Source organism: Mandrillus leucophaeus, unplaced genomic scaffold (assembly GCF_000951045.1).
Source record: "Mandrillus leucophaeus isolate KB7577 unplaced genomic scaffold, Mleu.le_1.0 Scaffold5, whole genome shotgun sequence".
Classification (NCBI taxonomy): domain Eukaryota; kingdom Metazoa; phylum Chordata; class Mammalia; order Primates; family Cercopithecidae; genus Mandrillus; species Mandrillus leucophaeus.
In genome coordinates, this window is record NW_012105364.1 from 4,004,798 (window position 1) to 4,024,005 (window position 19,208).

At 45.4% G+C, this 19,208-nt stretch overlaps 1 long non-coding RNA gene and 1 pseudogene across 2 annotated transcripts in view; both read left to right on the forward strand.

Annotated features, from left to right (window-relative positions):
• The window catches only part of LOC105550809, a 31,864-nt gene extending 21,679 nt beyond the window's left edge, over positions 1-10,185 (forward strand). Inside the window, exons 3-4 of one of the 2 annotated variants that reach the window (XR_001007777.1) lie at positions 6,790-6,869; positions 8,455-10,185. This is a non-coding gene — a long non-coding RNA (uncharacterized LOC105550809). The remainder of the gene's footprint in view (positions 1-6,789; positions 6,870-8,454) is intronic. The other variant, XR_001007778.1, reaches the window with a different exon arrangement.
• A 1,795-nt stretch (positions 10,186-11,980) lies between these two features.
• The window catches only part of LOC105550914, a 39,877-nt pseudogene continuing 32,649 nt past the window's right edge, over positions 11,981-19,208 (forward strand).

Below are 19,208 nucleotides of genomic sequence, written 5' to 3' on the forward strand. Positions count from 1 at the left end.
GAGAACTTCGTTTTTACAAAAGGAAACAAATCAGTTATTTGCCATAGACAGCTTTTGCAAAACATCCTTTGCCAGTGTGTCATGAATGTATTAGCTCTGGGACAGAAACAAGAATAATAACAGTTCTATCTACTATTCGCCAAAAGAAGAGACTTGATATACTTCTTTTTTTTTTTTTGGATGAGAATTAACTTATGCCACACTAGTTCTTAATAAAACAAACTGAATCCTTACCGCAGGAGAAAGAATTGAGCAATGTTCTAAGAACATGCTGTACTCTTTGGGGCACTGAGTGAATGTAATATTTAGAAGATGCCCTTGAAGCTCACAAGTGCCTCTTGGGATGGAGTAAAGGGGGAGAAACGGCGAGAGACCTCGGACAGAGAAGCTGTCCATGGGAGGAGAAGGCCTTGGGAAGAGCCATCGACTCACCCCCTTCCTGCTTGATTGAGGATTTTGGGGATCACAGATGCCATAGGAGAGAACCCATTTCTTCAAAGCCAGGAGGTGAACCGGCCCACCCCTGCTGTGCCCACCACACTACAGCCAGTAAGGGTTCTCCTCTGACCTGAGCCACTGTCCCCGAGAGCCAGAAACCAGCCATGTGTGGCGTCCCCAGAAAAGGACATGAGCAGGTCCTCAGCCCTGCCACATACATTTGTCTAAGGAGAGAAAGCAAGTCAGCGAAATGGGATTTGCACCGAGATCTCTGCACCCAGGGAGCCCTCCTGTGGAGTCAATCCTGTTTTTCCAGGTGGTGTTTAAATAGCTTCATGGATCACTTTGTTTTTTTTTTTTAATTGATTATTACAAAACGTGTTTCCCCCCAAAGAATGTTAATATGTCATCAGTATTCAGTTAAGCACCTCCAGGATGATCTTTTAGTCGGAGGAGCTGTCTTTTGGTCCTAGTAACACTAAGTGCCATTTTTTCCTCTTCCAAGCCCACGGACACAGTGTGGAGGAAAAATGATTCTATATTTAGCTTCTAGCATGATTTTGGAGATAAATGACAGCCACCTCCCAGACCCCCTCCCCAACACCTGTATTGCCTTATTGTTATTTTTATTTTTTTGAGACAGAGTCTCCCTCCGTCACCCAGGCTGGAGTGCAGTGGTGTGATCTCTCAGCTCGGCTAATTTTTGTATTTGTAGTAGAGACGGGGTTCCGCCGTGTTGGCCCGGCTGTTCTCGAACTCCTGACCTCAAGTGATCCACCTGTCTCGTCTTCCCAAAGTGCTAGGATTACAGGCATGAGCCACTGCGCTCCGCCTTGTCTTTATTTTTAAAGTAGGCAATTTATTTTATTTTAATTATGTGTGTGTGTGTGTATGACAGGGTCTCGCTCCGTTGCTGGAGTGCTGTGGCACCATCAAGGCTCACTGCAGCCTCAACCTCCTGGGCTCAAGTGATCCTCCTGCCTCAGCCTCCCAAGTAGCTGGGACTACAAACACCACCACGCCCTGCTACTTTTTAAATTTTTTGTAGAGAGACAGGGTCCTGCTGTGTTGCCCAGGCTAGTGTCAAACTCATGGCCTCAAGTTATCTTCCAGCCTTGGCGTCCCAAAGTGCTGGGATTACAGGTGTGAGCCATCATGCCCAGCCCAGTTTATTTTAAAAAGAGCTACTGGTTGGGTGCAGTGGCTCACGCCTGTAATCCTAACACTCTGGGAGGCCCAGACAAGTGGATCACCTGAGATCAGGAGTTTGAGACCAGCCTGGCCAACATAGTTAAATCCCATCTCTACTAAAAATTAGCTAGGTGTGGTGGCACATACCTGTAGTCCAGCTACTCGGGAGGCTGAGGCAGGAGAATCACTTGAACCTGGGAGGCAGAGCTTGCAGTGAGCCAAGATCGCGCCACTGCCCTCCAGCCTGGGTGACAGAGCGAGACTCTCTTAAAAAAAAAAAAAGAAAAGAAAAAGCTACTGAAGAGCCGAGTTTCGCTGTGTTAAGACCACCATGCGTCCATAATGGCCTTCCCTCAGATCTCTCTTCCAGGGAGCTAGGGCTGTCTACACATGCTCCGTAGAAACAAATGCACATTTCCTACACGGGAGTGAAATGGAGAATCATTGTGGTGATAGTTTAACTGAAATCTACCTTGGATTTTTTTTCTTCCCTGTTTTATTTGTTTAAAAAAATCATAATCCAGCAAATGCATCAAATTAAAGCTGTGGGTACAGTTCTAACAGAAAATCACACAGTAAGCTGGGACAATGGAACAGAAAGCAGTGGGTATTGTTTTCTTCTTAAGATTTTTATATTCACATTGGATGAGAATGTCTCCTAACCCTCCCCTTGCTGCTGTTTTTGGAATGGGTACCTTACTCATGGCCTCCATACATAGAGGGAGCAGATTCAGGACAGAGGCTTTGCATGCTCCTGAGTCCCTCCTAAGCAAGCGCTTCCTTCCCTGCTCCTCCTGTCGCGCGTGCTAGATTTTCTGTGCACTTGCAGTCATATGGAAACGGTCTTCCTTCTTAGCTGTGCGTGTGAAAGTCACCCCAGTGTTTCACCTGCAGTGTGAGTGTCATTTGGGGTCCCACGACACGATCCTCTTCCTTTTGACTTCTGAAGTTGGGGTCAGGGAAAGGGACTCATTTTGAGCCAAAGGGCATTTTAAGGGTATCATTTCATATATTCACTGTCTCCAGCCAACACTGCACTCTAGACAAATGGGTACCTTTATGTCCCATTTATTAAGACATCCTGCAAAAGGGGCTCCTGGCCCCTGTGGGAAGCTTGAAAGGAACAGACCATATCCTGTTTCTTTTTGCTCCTACCTCTGTGGGGAATCCTTATTCTGACCCCAAAGTCTGGTGCCATACCTGTGGGTCCCTGCATCTCCTAGAATTCCCCCTATGCTAGTGTTTAGCCCGTGTAATAACAGTTTTCTGTCCACAGGGCTGTATCCCCTCCGGCTTGTAAACTCCATGAAGACTGGCCCCAGGTCTCACTCGCTCCTGTCCACAGCAGTGCTTTCCACATGTTAGGTCTTAACAAACATCTGTTTCTTCTACTCTTCATAAAATTCACGTTTCTTCTCACCCCCTGCCATCCCTGATCCCAGCTAACTTTCACCCTGTGTGCGGGGGTGGGGGATCTACATTTGGGCTCCACCCCCACACGCCTGCTGGCCTGTCATCTCAGATCCCTGGTGGTGGGACATCTACTGTGGCTCTGCCCCATCCCCCACTGTCTTCACCCCTGCCACCTCTGGCATGGTTTTACTGTCCCCTCCCTGGAGTTCTCCCTTTCTCCCCTGCCCAGGCTGCCCCCGTGGAAAGCCCAGCTCAGGCCCCTGGCCCTATGAAGCCTCTCCTGACTGAATAATCCATCAGCCTGCCCTGAGCTCATCTGGTCCCCAGTGACGACTGTGCTCTCCACCAGCAGGACACACCAGAGCACTTTCTCTGTCCCTGCGAGTTGGACTCCATTCCACAGTTAGGTCCTGGATCACAGACAGACATTTCACATCCCCTCCTCGGTATTCTCCAGCAGTGTGCGGCACAGTGCAGGCTTCTAGGAGGCAGCTGGTGGGTATCTACCCATGATTTTAAGAGGTCTGTCTTGACCAGGAGTGTTGAGAAGTGACCTGTGTCTCTGAAGCATTGCTGCTGGTTAGTCCCTCGCGGAAGAAGTGACATGTCCCTCCTGTGTCTGGCTCACGGGGACTGGCGCCTCCCATGTTTGCCCCTGCCGTGCCCTGTGGTTTCCTTTGACACCCTCTGTCATTGTCTATTTTTATGTTGTAAAATCCAGTGGGATTCACCTCTCCAATTTGCTCCCATGTCCTCCTGGTAAATTGTAAACGCGGTGAATCAATGATGAGTAATCGGTAGGCAGAAATGGAATTTCCTGGTCCCAGTTTCATATCGTATCTCTTTCCCCAGACTCCTAACTTCTTGTTGGGACATCCCTTGGTCTGGCCCTTCCCTCCAGAGGAGCCCCCAGACCCACCCACAGCCTTGATTTACTGATGCCTAATCTTATTTTAGTTTTTCACACCAGTTTTAACAATTCGATTGTATAGATCTTCTGGAAATTTTACCCCAAAATGTTAGCTGTTCCATCCCCTCACAGGAGAATGTGGTGGGGGGGGGGGGGTGGTTAACATGTTGAAAATCTAGGTATCATGTGTTTTATTTGAGTTAGCTGTGTTTTCACAACAACTCCGAGAGTTAACATTATCATTTCTACTTAATAAATTTAAACACACACACACACACAAAAACTAAAGCCCCAAAAGGATTGAACAGCTTGCCAAGGCTGTGTAACAAGTGAAATCTGAATCCAGGTCTGTATGATCCCAAAGCTTAAGCTGCTGCCCGTCTTCCTATTCCCAGTTCAAACGTGCCTTGAAATGGGAACTCACTTGATAGCACTTGGCTTTTAAATGGCTACGTACGTGTAAGTTCCTTCACTCAAATATGCTGGGGCTCAGGAGGAGAGGCAGAGAGAAGGAAAAGGTATTGATTGATCGACTGGATTCTAAGCAGAGATAGACAGAGATAAGCTTCTAAGACCTTTCAGGCCCCAGAGTGTGACTGTTGAGCACCTAGGAAGTCCTCACTTGACCCTTGACTTCCTGCCGGAGCCTCGGGAATCCCATCAGTGCAGCGTGCTCGCTGGCTGGGCTGGAACTTGCTGCTCTCCTCTGCCGTGGCAGGCTAGCTTCTGCCCCTAGATTGGAACTGCCAAGGGCTGCTATAAAAGGGACAGACTTCCAGTGCTCACCGGGGAGCCAGGGGTATCCTGGGAAGCTGAAAATGCATTTGTCAAGCTCAGGTCTTCACAGCTGAGAAACCCCGTCACTAACCCGCACAGTTTTCTTGACCAAAACTTTAAGTGCTCTGTTTTTCCCATCTGTAAATAATGTTCATACATCTAAATCCTCGGAGGTTGCAGGGACAGTGGCTAGAAAGCCCCCACATTCTCTAGAGGAGTGACGGAGGGATGAAAGAAGCATGCTCTATAATTAGGTTTTATTACACGCTTTTTAAGGTTAACTGAAGGACTTCCCAGGAGCTCCCCTAGCCACTTTTTCAAATACTGAAAGCTTTCAGAAAGCAGCAGACTGGGGTTCCTCACAATCTGACACAGACCTCAGTTACTGTTGAAAAGTGAAAGAGGGCCGAGCACGGTGGCTCACACCTATAATCCCAGCACTTTGGGAGGCCGAGGTGGGCGGATCACCTGAGGTCAGGAGGTCAAGACCAGCCTGGCCAACATGGCAAAACCCCATCTCTATTAAAAATACAAAAATTAGCCGGGTGTAGTGGCGCACGCCTAAAACTCCAGCTACTTGGGAGGCTGAGGCATGAGAATCGCTTGAACCCAGGAGGCGGAGGTTACAAGGAGCCGAGATCATGCCACTGCACTCCAGCCTGGGTGACAGAGTGAGACTCTCTATCTCAAGAAAAAAAAATGAAAGAGCTCTTGTCTGACACTGGTTTCTATCCTCATTTTTATAATCAGATAATTTTGGAAACATGCTATTATGATAGTGTTTAAATATTCACGAATTCTGTGTGTTCGGTAGCTTCAGGTTGGTTTGATTCTTGTTTTACCCCAGTGCCTCTTCCTTCCCATCTGTGCTTCTCAGCTTGGTTTTTTAGATGTATTTTTCTGTTGTAGGACAGTATTGAAGGGCTTTTTCTGACCATTTCTTTTACTGGCCAACCTCCTCTTGGATTTTAATCTCAATTCTCAAGAATCTTCCCAACATACCTTGTTCCTGTGCTACTGTCATCTTGAGAGCTTCCCAGTCACTGAAGAGCATGTTCAGTAGCCCCTGGCTTAAAGAGCCCACCTGCCAATCACAGACCATTGTCTTGACCATTCAGCTCCGACCCACACATCTGGGCCACATCATCCCACTGGCCAGTAAGCCTGGGGAATGCTCTGTGGCCTCAGCTGTGTTCAGGTTCCTCAGTGGAGCTGTAATCAACTTAGAAATTGCAATTGGTGGTAACTTGACAGAGCTTTCTTCATCAGACTGCTGAGTCATGCAGCCTCTTGCTGGGTAAAATGTGTTTTGAGATGTAATCCCCTATAAGGATACCCCCTTGGAGCTACTGTGAAGGCGCTCCCAGCTTCCCTAGCAGGTCGCATCAGGGGGACGACTGAAGGATTTACTTGAACAATCAGTTTTCAGAAATGAAGAAGACCTTACGACCTTAGCTTCCTCTCTTCTGATGCAGCTGAAAGATGCATTTCGTCTGTAAAGTTAGACCAAGTAGGAGAGAATGTGAGGCGGTTTCCGTTCTTCTCAGTTGCCCTCCACCTGATTCTGAAGCCGTCACAGGCTGTCCGTGCAGACCGGCGCTCCCCTCTGCAGGCCTTCTGCAGCCTGTACTGCTACAGCACGAGGCTGCAGAATCAGCTGTGAAAACAGAAGCCACCTTCCGTCTCCTGTGCGGGATCCTTGCCTGCCTTTCTTCTGTGATTGGATCTATAGGCTTAGACTGTGTTTTATTTCCTAAAACATCTTGCTGAGCAAACCTTGCTGCTCTGCCTCATGTTAGCGGTTTCCTTAGCAACGGCCACACCTCGCGTTTTCTCCCGCACAGAGAGCACCAGCATGAGGGGGCATGTGTTGCTCGCTGTACAGGAACTTTCCCAACCTGTGTGCAGGAAGGAGAAGGTGCTTTCTATTTCTCGTTTTTAAAAATGCCTCTGTTGGTGACACTGGTGGAGAAACGTGCTTACGAGAAAACAACTGACTTTTTCTTCTGCTGTTACTCTAGGAGATTTCCTAGGAGCTCACAGTGTCATTTAAATTCCAGGTGCAAGTCTTCCGAACAAATGCCTCCTGAGGATTTGTGTGCCTGGAAAATATCTGTGAACAGATTGCTTTTACACCTACGTAAGTAGAGGCTTCTAAGTCAACCTCCAGGGAGTTTTGTTTTATTTTGTAACTGGATGATTCCTCAGTGCATTTTTCTTTTTCTTTTTTGAGGTAGGGTTTTGCTGTGTTGCCCAGGCTGGAGTACAGTGGTATGATCACGACTCGCTGTGGCCTCAACCTCCCAGGCTCAAGTGATCCTCCCACCTCAGCCTCCCAAGTAGCTGGGACCGCAGGCGTGCACCACCACGCCTGGCTGATTTTTTACAATTTATTTTGTAGAGGCAGAGAGTCTCCCTGTGTTGCCCTGGTTTCAAACACTTGGGCCAAGTGATTCTCTGCCTCAACCTCTTAAAGTGCTGGGATTACAGGTGTGAGCCACCATGCCTGACAAGCCCGGTAATTTTTTTTAAATGGTCATTTTGACCATTTGATCTCTACTCTTTTTCTCTCAACCACCTAACTCCCAATTTACTGTCAGAAAGAGTCTATAACATGAACTCCTGCTTAAAAACAAGGATACAGATCCCATATTCAGGTCTTAGGATGGGAAGAGGAGAAGGCAGTTGAAAATATTAAATATATGTATTTCAGTAAATCCAGTTGGAGATGCCATTTCAGCTTCGCAGTCAGTTACTCTAGAATGTGTCCATGTACGGCAAAGCATGTGACAGCAGGATCTCTGCACCCTCTCCATTTACCAGCTGTGGTGGACCTCCTAGCCACATCTCTGTTTATAATGTGCTCATGGAAAACTATTGTGTTACTTTTATTATCATAGCTAACATTTACTGAATATTTACATTGTGCTAACATTGGTTCAGATGGCTTCATCATATTTACCTGATTTAATCCTCACAACCACCTTATGTGCTAGGTCCAGTTATTACCATCTTTTTTTTTTTTTTTTTGAGATGGAGCCTCACTCTGTCACCAGGCATGCAGTGGCGCGATTTAGGCTCACTGTTGCAACCTCCGCCTCCCAGGTTCAAACGATTCTCCTGCCTCAGCCTCCCAAGTAGCTGGGACTACAGGCACATGCCACCATGCCCAGCTAATTTTTGTATTTTCAGAGATGGGATTTCACCATGTTGGCCAGGATGGTCTCAATCTCTTGACCTCGTGATCCACCCATTTCAGCCTCCCAAAGTGCTGGGATTACAGGCGTGAGCCACCGCACCCGGCCTATTAACCTCATTTTACAGATGAGGAGACTGAGGCACAGAGAGTTAAAGTGATTTGTGCAGGGTTGTGTGAGGAGCTGGTGGCAGAGCTTGGCATTCTGGCTCTGGAGTCTGCATTTGGTCATCTCACCATACAGTGTCATAGAAACAGGAAACTCGAGAAGATAAACTGCCGGGCTGTATTTTGGAGTCAGTATTTTAACACTGTCATAATCTGAAGCATGATCTGTGGGACTCATCACTGTGCTCTTTGACTTGAACTTCTTTAAGGTTAGCGGGAAAAATGAGGCTTTAGAGAAGGACAGGACTGGCTTAAGGTCACACTGCATGTTAGAAGTGTGGTGGAGGGTCCAGGTCTTCTGACCATTCAGTACAAGCCAAATTGTGCTAATTTCTAATTTTTCTCCCTTTCTCTTGGTGAGTTATTTGGTGCTACTTCTACTCCTCAGGACCAAAGCTGGCTTTCATGGTTTACTCATGTACTTACTGATGAAACCCTGAAACTTGGAGCCAGTGACTGTTCAGAGGTCCCTATGAAGATGCGCTGAAGGGTGTAAAGGACGGAGCAGTAAAGAGTGCTGGCTGAATCCCTGGGCTGGGAATCAGGCATGTTGGAGTTTGAGTCCTGGTCTGCCACTCCAGCTCTGTGACCAAGAGGAAGTCATGTACCCTTTCTAAGTCTCTAGCCCATCTTCTGAAAGACGAAGATGCTACCACCAACCATGTTAGTGGTTGTGAATGCCAACAAAGTCCATGGGAAGCACACAGCAGTGGCTGCCGTGGACTGAGTGTTCCCAAGATGGAAGCTATGACAATTTCACAGAGTCCTCTTCCCATCATTTTCCAGTTCATTTTGGCCTTTTCCCTCGAAATCACTCCCGTGTTCTGATCCAGCTGATGAGACACCAAACATTCATATAGTGCTTTAAAAGTGACCCACTGTTTTTATAAACGCATTACATATGACCCTAACAACCACTGCAATATAGAAATTCGCATCTCCATTCTCCAGATCAGGAAACTGAAACTCGGAAAAATTAAATGATTTGCCCAGGATCACATAGCTAGTAAGCAGCCCAGCCAGATCCTGTGTTAACTTGTTCATCCACTTCCTATAAGAAAACATCCATTCAAGGCATGTGGGGCAACAAAGAAAGACTTAGAGTTGTGTGGCCCCTCGTCAGGACAGGGCCAGCTGCACCTATAGTCCGGCTGGAATAGGCGACTTAGGACTATTGTGTCCCATGTCCCAAACACTTTGAAGCCACATCTTAAAGAAGTGTCCTGCTCAGATGCAGTTCTCCTTGTGAAATCCGCAGGCCCCAAGGGAAGTGACTTTAATCCAGTTTGCTCATGCAAGAACAGACTGGCATTTCACATCCAGGAAAACAATGGATTTGTACTGTTCAGCTTTTGCCATGCAAGGAGTTCCTGGTGTCATTTATCAATTTACATCTCAGGCTCCAGCTTCACTATCAGATTTGGAAGAAAAAAGTTACAAAGAAAGGCAGCTTGCTGAGAAACAGCAGAAGCATGACAGTACAGACTGGGTTTTGAAATGGAGACACATTCTCATGGCTTGTGGGCTGAGAGACACCGAGAAAGGATTTTGTTCTTGAAAGATGATTGTTTTAATGCTGGAGATGGAGAGTTTTGACAATTTTAAGTGCATGTTCTGTGTGTAAGAGTCATTACATTTTTTTTTTTTCTTTCAGATGTTGCCATGCCTTAAAATTGCTGATGATTAAAATAGAACATCCTGAGTTACAGAAATTCAGCCCTACCGTATCCTGGCCTAAAAATACAGAACAATCACATTGATTGTTGGAAATGAGAGGCTAGGGAGGGTTGGAAACATGCTAATGTTTACTGAGTGAAATCTTTCCTTCTCAGTAGAGTTGCCCTTGCAGCTGAAAGTCACTGAAAGACTCAACAAAATCAGCGGATCCCACTTGCTCTCACTCTGTTCTCGTTTGCATGACCTGGAAAGGGAATGAATGAGCCCTTTTAAATTTATCAACTGGTTTTCTTCCATCTCCTTCCTAGTGAGCCACGGGGTTTTTTGCTGTTAACCGGGTAGCCAGTCTCTTCATGCAGACTTGTTTACAGGAAACTAGCCTCTTGCTTCATGTGAAAACAGGGACCCAACTCAAGATGCCTATCACAGTGTGTTCTGTTGCATCACAGTTGCATCTCCAGCTTCAATGCTCAAGTTGGGACTGTTGTGTTCTGATGTCTCACACATTTCAAAGCTACATCCTTAAAGAAATGTCAGGCTTAGGTAGAATTCTTCTTGTGAAATCCTCAAAGCCCAGGGGAAGTGACCTTAAGCCAGTTTGCTGGCTTTTCATGTCACAGAAAACAATCGACTGCCACTACTCAGCTCTTACCACACCTGGTGTGGTCACTACTTGCCAACTCAGTACCCCACTTTCTCCCCAAGGACATAAAAGCAGTGTGGGAAGATATACCAAATGACCTTGTCACACAGGGCTAATATGAAGAGCCCATAGATGCAAAATAATATACCTTTATTCTTCTGATTTTTTTTGAGACAGAGTCTCACTCTGTCGCCCAGGCTGGAATCCAGTGGTGCAATCTCGGCTCACTGCAACCTCTGCCACCCGGGTTCAGGCAATTCTCCTGCCTCAGCCTCCCGAGTAGCTAGGATTACAAGCACCTGCCACTACACCCAGCTAATTTTTGTATTTTTAGTAGAGACAGGGTTTTTACCTTCTTGGCCAGGCTGGTTTTGAACTCCTGACCTCGTGATCCACCTGCCTCGGCCTCCCAAAGTGCTGAGATTACAGGTGTGAGCCACCGCACCCAGCCTTTTATTTTGAGAGGGAGTCTGATTGTATCGCCCAGGCTAGAGTGCAGTGGCATGATCTTGGCTCACTGCAACCTCTGCCTCCCTGGTTCAAGTGATTCTCCTGCCTTGGCTTCCTGAGTAGCTGGGATTGCAGGCATGCGTGGCCACCATGCCCGGCTAATTTTTTTTTGAAACACAGTCTTGCTCTGTCACCCAGGCTGGAGTGCAATGGCACAATCTCAGCTCACTGCAACATCTGCCTGCTGGGTTCAAGGAACTCTCCTGCCTCAGCCTCGGCCTTACTACAGGCATGTGCCACCAAGCCCGGCTAATTTTTTTTTTTTTTTTTTTTTTTGTATTTTTTGGTAGAGATGGGGTTTCACCATGGTGGCCAGGCTGGTCTCAAACTTCTGACCTCAAGTGATCTGCCTGCCTCGGCCTCCCAAAATGCTGGGATTACAGGTACAAGCCACCACGCTCAGCCTTCTGCTGAATTTCTGAGAAGCATACATAAAGACAATGTAAAAAACTCAGCATATTTGTTTGGCCCTGCTAAGGGCATGGTTGAATATATACTGTGTGTGACGTATTTGGTGTATGAGATGTATATGTTCTTATCAGACATAAGTAAAAGAAATTCATCTTCAGGAAAAATTTTCCCCATAACTGAAGTGTCAATCATTTGAAAAACTTCTAGGCAGTAGGCAAACACTACAACGAGTTATTTATCAAAAATAAGCAGACTTTGGAGTTTTGTGACTGATGAGAATAATCTGGCTGCTGCTTTTGTACTTCAGTCACTGATACTGCGAATTACACTAGCATGTACAGAAGGAGGCAGGGGGTCCCTAAAGGAATCACAGAATTAGTGAAACCATTATTTGAAAGTTGTAGTGATTCTTCTGTCCTGGCACTTTTCCCAGTTTTGGTGCTTAAGTTTACTATCCACTTGAAATGTGTCACTGCCTGTCACTTCACAAAGTATGTGCCTTTCATTGCAGTCAACAAGCTGTTTACATCTTTGATGAAATGATTGCCACACATCTCCATAGCCCTGGTGTTCTACTCCTTTATTCACAGAGATTTTTTAAAAAACTAGCCTAGCAGCAATAGGTATGTGCTGTGGATGCTTCTCCATGATAAAGGATGAGTTTGTGCTGGAATCTCCTTATGAAGAGAGAACCAGCCAAGCCCATGAGGAACAAGCATGTTATGGTAATCAGAAGGTAAGCAGCCTGCAGTGCACCTCCTCACTGACTAGCACTGAACCCACTTGGAATCATCAACCACAGGCACACGGTAATTGGATGTTCTTCTAATACACATAGTGAGATTGTAAAATGAGGATGATATATGAGGAAAGTCAGAAGGAGAAACTAAAGTTCAGTTCTTAAATATAAACCAAGGGAACAGACTAAGTGAATGGTACAGCCAGAATTAGAGCCTGTTTTTTACAAGGTGGTATGTCATGATAAGCCAAAGAAAAGGTTGGGTAGCGTTTTGAGGTTAAAAGAGACCAGTCTTAGTGAATCAACCTTGATGCAATCTGGGTTTGAAAAAACTATAAAAAACCTTTTGTTTGGAGAAAGTGGGAGAAGTTGGATGTGGAATGGATATTTGGGGATACTAAGGAATTGTTTATTTTCTTACGTATGGTAAGATTTTGTGGTCATGTAGAACGTGTCTTCATTTTATAGAATGACCTCATTGTTTAAAGACATTCTGAAGTAGGAGCAGTGTATGTATGGGTGGTTGTCAATTTACTTTCAAACAATACAGCAAAAAATACACATCTATATTACATATAGATAACTAAAGCAAAACATGGCAAAAGGAATAGTTATTGAATTTAGATAGTATGCATTTAGGAATTCATTGTATTATTTCAAATTTAATGTATAATTTTTTATAACAGTTTATAAAAACAGTGCACACCCCTTTAGTTAGGTGGCCTGGGTACATGAAGTATCTTCTTGGATGTCTAGAACACAAAAAGGGATGACAACAGGCCACCTAATAAGATGATATCAAGAACTATACTGTGGGGGGGAAAAAGAACTGTTGCAAAAAATAATTTGCCAAGGAGAACTCAAGAGTACAAAGCCTTACCTTTTGAGTAGAGGGAAGGAGAGTCTTAAGTAAAGCTCACAAAAACCTCTAACTCACTCATAGATGCAGTCTAAGGAATTCATTCCAGAAGTGACATTAGCATCTCATTAGTGCCATTATGTGACTTGGCCTCTGAGTTAGTCTGTTTTCTTCCCTAGACCCCAAAATCTCAGTAATCCTTTGGATCAAACAAAGTTATCTCCAGGTGAAAATCATAGGTTTAGGAAAGCATTTTTCTTCCACTCCTACTGAGGACTTACTTGCTTGGTCCTATTTGCATGTCCGATGGACAGTTCTCCAGCACCACTGCTGGTCATCCTCCGCCTGCCTGGGTACTTGATCACAGGATGCCTCTGACTTCTCCTGCCTTTACCCAAGCAAAGGATTTTCCTTGTCTTCCCACCCAAGAGTGACGGGGTTGACATGTGCCCTTGCCTCTAAATGATAAAGCTGAACCTTTGGGCAACTTAAGAATAAGGGGAGTCCCAGGCATGCTCCCCCATCAATAACAAATTCAGTGGCATCACTGTATGAATAGATGAAATTTGCCAAAGCTCTGTTTAGACCATTAAGTAACTCACTCACAACTAGGTTTCAACTTTTCCTTTCTAGGTTGTCTTGGGTTTATGGTAAGAGAGCATTATGAAGAAAAAAATAGATCATAAAGCTTCTTCAGGAAGCTGGTTTCATATGGTGGTTTAGATTTAAATAGTGATTGTCTAGCACCATTTGAAATCAGTGTTCTTGGGGGAGACCAGCTGCGCCGCACTGCCAACAGCAAAAGAAATGAGTGGGACAGCTCGGAAGTATTTGAAAGCAACAGCAGGACGGCTGTGAGAACCTGCCTCACGCAGCTGACCCCTTCCTCACCCCTTCCAACAGTGGTGGCATATATCACAAATGGCAGTCAGGTCTCTGCAGTGGCAGACCCAACCAACTGTGATCGAAAGTTTTCCAAAAATAAGTTGTGTCTGTATTGAACGTGAACAGACTTTCTTCTTGTCATTATTCTCTAACAATACAGTATAACAATTATTTGCATAGCATTTGCATTGCATTAAATATAAGTAATCTAGAGACGATTTAAAGTATACGGGAGGATGTGTGTAGGTTGTATGCAAATACTACACCATTTTCTATCAGAGACTTGAGCATCTGTGGATTTTGGTATCCAAGGGGCTTTCTGGAACCAATCCCTCAAGGATACTAAGGGATGAATGTAATTGTACAGGATATCGCATTGTTGGAATTTTATACTTCTTTGTGGAATAAACCTATAGCACTTAATGGATAGTACAGACTCATTCCATCATGCCTGGGTTAAAGGGCCCAATGTATGCTGGATTTAGTAAGGTTTGGGCCCTCCCAAACTTCACGTCCTCCTGTGACCCCTTAGAGGATGACTGATTTCTTTTGGTGTTCAGAGTCAATATAATTTTCTAGCACCATCTGAAATCGGTTATAATGATTGGGGAAGAGCACCATGACGCTGATTGATGAGAGGAAATGTATTGGTGACCCTTGGGTCCATGGACAAGAACTAAGAAAACAAATGCAAAGCAATAATGCAAAGGTGATTTTTCTTCTTCCAGTTTCTAAGTTGAGTTTCATTGACCTGAATTGCATGTGGTATCATACTGACAAATGGTTCACTATTAGCATATCATGAATGGTTTATACTTTATAAAAATTCCACAAAATTGCTGGGGGTTTTGTTTCAGTGATGGATACCTAGAAACACTCCTGGGGAAAATGGATGACTGGCTTAGATGATGGGAAAAGAACAGTGAGGGAGTCAATTCTGTTGTCTACGAGACGCTGCACCAGCTATCTCTCAACTCTCCTCTCTTACCGGGCTGAGGGTTCCCTCCGTGGTTAAACAGGTCATTTTCTTACATAAGGAAAAATGGTCCAGAGAAACTGAGTTTCTGTGGCTGAGAGAGAACTGTGCTAATATGTGTTGGTTCAGTTTAGAAGGCAAAGCAACGAAAGCAGGTTCTACTTGAACGAGGATCCTAGAGCATACCTTTGATATGGTTTGGATTTGTCCCCTCCAATCTCATGTTGAAGTGTGATCCCCAGTATAGGGGGTGGGGCCTGGTGGCGTGTTTGAGTCATGGGGCGGATCCCTCGTGAATGGCTTGGTGCTGTCCTCACTTAACGAGTTCCTGCTCAGTTAGAGGGAGCTGGTTGTTTAAAAACGCTGGCACCTCCTTCCTCTCACTCTTTCTTCCTCCCTCTCTCGCCATGTGACACGTCTGCTCCCTCTCTGCCTTCCACCATGAATAAAACATCCTGAGGCCTCACCAGGAACCGAGCAGGTGCCAGTGCCATGCTTGTACGGCTGCAAAACTGTGAGCCAAATAAACCTCTTTCCTATATAAATTACCCAGTCTTAGGTATCTCTTTATAGCAGCGTAAAATGGACTAACACAGTCTCACTAGAAGTGAAGTCATAAGACTGAAAACAATACTGACTTTTTAGGTCCACTCAGAGGCAAAAATAAAAGGTTCTTTAGAGCAGCATGATTTATATAGTCCTTTGGGTATAAGCACATGTACCCTAGAACTTAATGTATAATTTAAAAAATAAATAAATATAAAATAAAAGGCTCAAGAATGAGCCATCTCAGCCACTCTCCTCCAGGGCCCCCAAGTGCAGCTCCCAACACAGGTACTGTGCAGACCGCCCACCTGTGGTCCCCATGTGGCGTCCTGGAGAACTGCGGGGGCATCTGGTGGAATTCAGACCTTGTCCTTCTGTTTTCCTTCTGGCCTGAAAAAGCCACTGGCCTCACAAGAGTTAATATTGTATCTACCCTGCTTCAGCTTTCCCGCTCTCACACCACCTCCCTCCTTTTCCCTCCTGCCTGTCACTTGTCTGGAAGAGGCCTTTTCTCCTCGGGGCTAACACATGCAATTTGTAGTCAAAACATTCTGTCTACCACACAAATCCAACGAGAATCAGCATCATTCCACCGCATCTTTTTCTATCCTATGGTTATTATTTTCTCAAAACTCTTTGTCTTTTGCTTTCTTACCTATTTGCTGTTTTCCCTGAGTAATCTTACTTACTCCCCTGGTTCCAAATACATCCCTATGTGTTGATTCCCCTCAAACTAGAGCTCTAGCCTGGGGTATTTTTTGAGACCTCTTGCTTTTTATATTTTTAGTGGCTCCTGAGTATAATAGTTTAGCCTGCTCTTCTAAACTTGTCTCAATTTAATCCATTTATGCCTGAGGTTGCAGTTTTTTAAATTTTTGCCATCAGACCTTGGCGATGACCTTGAGCAGTAGGAGACAGACAACTCCCACAGGCTTAGTGTTCCAATAATGGAACACTAGGCATATAGCCAAAGCCATCCACATTGCCTTCTCCCCAAAGCCAGCTCTCCTTGCTCTGCCCCATGGTGAAAGCTGTGAACACCTGAGGTCTGTGACCTCTTCCCTCTCCCTTACCCACATCCACACTCAGCACAACTTGTTGCTATTCTCTCTCAATTATCTCTTTGGAATCCATCCCTTTCTCTGCTCCTCCTAGACAGCTTTCTGTCTCCTAGACACCCCTCACCATTAGTCTAGCTTTGCTGTAGCCACCAGTTAATCTTTGTAAAATACACACGTGAGCTGGGTGCGGTGGCTGGTGCCTGTAATCCCAGCTACTCAGGAGGCTGGGGCAGGAGGTTGCTTGAGCCCAAGAGGTTGAGGCTGCAGTGAGCCATGATTGCATCACTGCACTCCAGCCTGGATGACAGACCAAGATCCTATCTCTTTAAAAAATAAAAATAAAAATAAAAATAGTTTAACCACATGACCTTGCTCCTTGTCCCTCACTTTTAGATGAACTCTTACGTCAACCAGGTACCAGACCCTTCGTGACCCCACGCCTACCTGTGTCACCATCTGGCTGTGCTTCCTGGGGGCCTGCCTTCTGTGCTCACCCAGCTGCTTGCTGCTGAGAACACTCAGGTATCTTGGCATTTCTCAGCCTGTGTCTGTGCTGTTTCCTCTGCCCACATCTCCCCTCTCCTCCTCCTCCTTGTCAGCTAGGGACCTCCAGCCCCTAGGGACTGTCAGCTAGGGACCTCCAGCCTGCAGCCCCTGGCTCAGGTGTGAACTTGTCTAGGAAGCCTTCCTCTGCCTTCCGCATCAAGGCTTAGATCCCTGGCAAGGGCTTTCTTCTCTGCCCCGTCAGAGCCCGATGGCACTTCGCACGTTACACTCTGATGACTGATTATTACCTACTAGGCTTCTCTGCGAGGCTGGAAAATCCTTGCTCCTAGGAGGGATGGCAGACAAGAACAAGACATGCTGTGTATACTCCGTTCTTACATACCACGCGAGCTATCCTTCATGTAGGTGTCTGTGGCAAATCTTCCTTTTAGGCTGCAGCCTCCACTTTTCATAGTTTCTCTCCATTTTCATTTGCCATGTGCATGAGGAATAAAAACTACTTCCAATGATGACCAAAATAAAATTGAAGAAAATAATCCTGCTTCAAAGAACATTTCTAAGACCATAAATATGATTTTGATGTATCTTCCATTATGGATTACCCATGTGGTTTTTTTTCTTCTAAATCCATAAATAAGAATTGTTTAATAGGCTAGAGAGCAATGAAAAGCACAATAATTAAGGATTGTTGTCCTCATTTCATAGAGCAAACAAAGACAGAAAAACAGATGTGCCTTAACCAAAAAGGGCAGTCAATTTATGCTAAGCAGACTGAACCCCTTTAAAAGTAATCATTTACAGCGACCAAGGGCCAAGCACGTGATCACCACCCTCCCCTCCCAACAGCTCTGAAGCGGGAGTAGTGTTTCCCCAGCTTATGCATGAGGAAATAGATGCACAGAAAAGTCAAGTAACTTGCCTGCGATGCCACGGCCAGTCAACCTGAGGGTTTGAATTACAAATCAGGTGGCGGTGGCGGTGGCGGTGATGATAATAGCAGCTTATCATCATCATTGAGCTCTTATTTTGTGCTAGATACTTGGTAAGTATTTTGCATAAATTAGCTCATTTAGTCTGACTTTCAAAACAGCCCTTTGAGGTCAGTGTTACTATCATCATTCTCATTTTGCCATGAAGAAACAAAAGAATTAAATAATCCAAGATCGTCTAACTGACATTTCCAAGCAGGAGCACAAACCCGGATCTCTCTGACTCCAGAGCCTGTGCTCTTAAATCAGCACTGCTCTTTTCAGTGTGGGAGATGGCATAAATGGGTGTGTTCACTTGCTGGGCAGCCTTATTGTGGTCCCCTTGATCCCCACCTACTGGCATTCATGCCCTGTGCCATTCCTTCCCCTGGAGTGTGGACTAGACCTAGTAACTTGCTTCTAATGGATGGAATATGTCAAAAGTGATAGGATGTCACTTCTGAGACTAGGTTACAAATAGACTGTGATGCTGCTGTCTTCTTTCTCAGGCTTGCTCCCTCACGACGTGCTCTCTCTCTCTCCCTCTCTTCTCTCCTCTCCTCTCTCTCTCCTCTCCTCTCTCTCTCCTCTTACCGCTCTCGTGCACGTACTCTGGAAAGCCAGCTACCATGTTGGGAACTGCCCAGTGGAGAGGCCCACATTCCACAAGGAACTGATACCTTCAGCCAGTACCTCGCCAGGACCTAAGGCCTGCTGAGAGTCACCTGAGTGGCCTTGGTGGGTCCTCTCTCAACGAGCTTGCAGGTGACCGCTGTGCCAGCCAAAACCTTGATGGCAGCCTATGAGTGAGTGACCCTGAGCCAGAGGATCCAGTTAAGCCATGCCCAGGATCCTGACCTGCAGAAACTATGACATAATGTTTATTGTTTTATGCCACTAACTTTTGGGGTTAGTTATGCAGCAATAGATAGCTAATACAGTTCACAGTATCCTTATCTAGCCTCAAACATTCTGCCTTTAGTATCTAACTTTTCTAACTTTTTAGATAACCTTTTTTTGGGGGGATAATTTTAGATTTACAGAAGAAAGGCAAAGATAGCATAGAGAGTTCCTTTATATTTCTCTCCTAGTTTCCTCTGTTGTTCATATGTTATAAAACGATGGTTTTGGGTTTTCTGAGACAGCGTCTCGCTCTGTCACCCAGGCTGGAGTGTAGTGGTGATCATAGCTAACTGCAGCCTTGAACTCCTGGCTCAAGGGATCCTACTACCCCAGCTTCCCAAGTAGCTGGGTTCACAGCATGTACCACCACACATGGCTAATTAAAATATATAAATATATACATAAACATATAAAGATATTTAAACATATT